The sequence below is a fragment of the Delphinapterus leucas genome, chromosome 10, assembly GCF_059928025.1.
Source record: "Delphinapterus leucas isolate spDelLeu-1000000601 "Yukka" chromosome 10, BTC_Dleu_Yukka2, whole genome shotgun sequence".
Lineage (NCBI taxonomy): Eukaryota > Metazoa > Chordata > Mammalia > Artiodactyla > Monodontidae > Delphinapterus > Delphinapterus leucas.
Window position 1 is genome coordinate 3,354,823 of NC_143138.1, and position 3,109 is coordinate 3,357,931.

At 45.3% G+C, this 3,109-nt stretch overlaps 1 non-coding gene across 1 annotated transcript; it reads left to right on the forward strand.

Annotated features, from left to right (window-relative positions):
* The first annotated feature begins 977 nt into the window (after positions 1-977).
* Positions 978-1,039, forward strand: LOC115802120 (U7 small nuclear RNA). The gene has a single exon (XR_004022512.1). It is a non-coding gene; the product is annotated as a U7 small nuclear RNA (small nuclear RNA).
* The last annotated feature ends 2,070 nt before the right edge of the window (positions 1,040-3,109 follow it).

Consider the following 3,109-nt stretch of genomic DNA (forward strand, 5'->3'; position numbering starts at 1 on the left):
TCCCTTCTCCCCCGAAGCTTCAATCCTGTCAGCTCTGCCCCTCCGCTTGCTGGATCTTTCCTCCATCCGCCCCTTTTACTGCACCAAGTCCGTCTGGCCCGAGGCGCAGCAAGCCAAGACGCTGAGGCGCCGAGGCCTGCAGCAAAGCGAGGGTTCACTCATACAGCAGCCGAGCGAGGAGACGGCAGGACAAACCTCAAACGCGCCTCCCAAAAGGCTAGCGGCTGGGGTATTTATGGGATGAGGAATAAAGAAGCCCGGGCGGTAGAGGGCGGGGAGCGTGGGGAAAGGTGATTGGAAAAAGCTGCGGAACCGAGGTTCTGCGCAGGCGTAACTAAGCTACAGGCCTCTGCACGTTCAAGAGGTCATCGAGCGGACACTCGCGCATGCCCAGCTGGAGGGCCGGTGGTCCCATCCAGCCTTAACCAGCTGAGCTCAAACTAGACACAGGTGACTCCAAGATTCTGGAAAACAACTCAGGCCAACATCTTTTTTTTTTAGGCTACGTGCTGCGTGGAGAACATGCAAGTCTTCAAGCGACCTTGATTAGCAACGGCGGCAGGTGAAATGGGTTTGACTCATCACCCGCGGTTTCACCCCTTTCCCAGTCCACGCGGCCCCTGGAGCTCCAGGTCAGCGTAAACAGATTCTTCTCCACCCTCAGTCTGTTTGCACAAGGATGTCTCTGGCTTGGCTTTGTCCCGAGGACATCACGCCTGTTCCCACCGGCGCCCCACGCTTGCAGGATGCAGGTGGGGCCGGGAACGGGTGCCGCCTGGCTCTCTCCCTGCTCTACCCAGGCCCATCCCCTCCAATGCAGGAAGGCTGTCCGGACGTGTGGTGGCCGTGGAAATGGTCCAGCATATGCTTCGTGCCCGGGTTTGGGCTAATAATGATGAGAAACATAGTGTTTTCCCGCAAAATAAGAAATTACACCTGTGAAAGGCCTAGTTCGCTTCTGACACAAATAAGCATCAGAGCGTTACAGCTCTTTTAGAAGATGTCAAGCAGGTTTCCTGGTCCACACTGGGAAACCCAAGGGGGGAAAAAAAAAAGCATCAGAAAAGTAGGGTTTGACGGCTGTCACCTTCTTAGACGGACAGCATTCTGCCTATGGAATGGGTATCTCTCTCAATAAACCTGCTTTCACTTAGAAAAGAGAGAAACAAAGTAGGGCTTAATAGGCATGTGCAGATTTTAAAAACTCCTTAGGAGACAGGTAAGGATTTCTTCAACAGGACACAAAAAAGACTAACCCAAAAGGAAAAGATCAATAAAAATTTCTTTTTTCCCCCAGTTTGATTGAGATATGATTGAGATATAACATTGTATAAGCTTATGGTACACAACGTAATGATTTGATATATGCATATGTTATGAAATGATCACCACGTTAAGTTAACATCCGTCACCACAGTTACATTTTTTTTCTTGTGATGAGAATTTTAAAGATCTAGTCTCTTAGCAACTTTCATATATGCAATACAGTATTGTTAACTATAGTCACCATGCTACACATTACATCCCCAGGAGTTATTTATTTTATACTGGAAACATGCACCTTTTGAATCTCTTTACCCCTTTCTCCTCCCCACACGCTACCCACCTCCCTCACCTCTAGCAACCACCAATCTGTTCCTTGTAGCTATGAACTTGGCTCTGCTGTGTTTTTTTTTAGATTCCACGTATAAGAGAGATCATGCAGTATTTGTCTTTCTCTGTCTGACATATTTCACTTAGCATGCCCGCAGGGTCCATCCATGTTGTTACAAATGGCAGGGTTTCCTTCTTTTTTATGACTGAATGATATTCCATTGTATGTTTGTTTGTTTATGACATCTTCTTTACACATTAATTCACTGATGGACACTTAGGTTGTTTCCATGTCTTGGCTATTGTAAATAATGCTGCAATGAACATGGGGGTGCAGATATCTTTTTCAGTTAGTGTTTTTATTTCCTTAAGATAAATACTGAGAAGTAGAATTGCTAGATGATATGGTAGCTCTATTTAAATTTTTTGAGGAACCTCCATACTGTTCTCCATAGTGGCTGCACCAATTTACATTCCCACCAGCAGTGCAGGAGGGTTCCCTTTTCTCCACACCCTCTCCAGCACTTGTTATCTCTTGTCTTTTGATAATAGCCATTCTAACAGGTGTGAGGTGATAGTTCATTGTGGTTTTAATTTGCATTTCCTGACAATGAGTGATGTTGAGCACCCTTTCCCCTGTACCTGTTGGAATCTGTATGTTTTCTTTGAAAAAAATGTCTATTCAGATTCTCTGCCCATTTTTTAAATGAATTATTTGTTCTTCTGCTGTTGAGTTGTATGAGTTCCTTATATATATATATATTTTAATTTATTTTTGGCTGTGTTGGGTCTTCATTGCCATTTGCAGGCTTTCTCTGGTTGTGGTGAGTGGGGGCTACTGTGTTGCGGTGTGTGGGCTTCTCTTTGCAGTGGCTTCTCTTGTTGCGGAGCACAGGCTGTAGACGCATGGGCTTCAGTAGTTGTGGCACGCAGGCTCAGTAGTTGTGGCTCGTGGGGTCTAGAGCGCAGGTTCAGTAGTTGTGGCACACGGGCTTAGTTGCTCCCGAGCATGTGGGATCTTCCTGGACCAGGGCTCGAACCCGTGTCCCCTGCATTGGCAGGCGGATTCTTAACCCCTGTGCCACCAGGGAAGCCCTCCTTATATATTTTGGATATTAGTCCCTTATCAGATGTGTGTTTCGCGGATATTTTCTCCCATTCCATAGGTTGCCTTTTCATTGGTTGATCATTTCTTTTGCTGTGCAGAAGCTTTCCAATTGTAAAATTAGGAATTCTTTTCATCCATGAGAGAGTGAAAAGGTAATTCAGAGGAAGAAGCATATTCATAATATATATAAAACAGACGAAGGACTGGTATCCAGGATATGTAAAGGATTCCTACAGATTAATAAGAAAAAGGCTGATAACCCAATTGCAAAAAGGGCATAAGAGACAAACAGCTGGAAATGGATGGTGGTGATGGTTACAGCGTAATATGAATATACTAATACCACTGAACTGTACACTTAGCAGTGACAAACTTGATGTTATGTATATGTTACCACAGTAAAGTAAC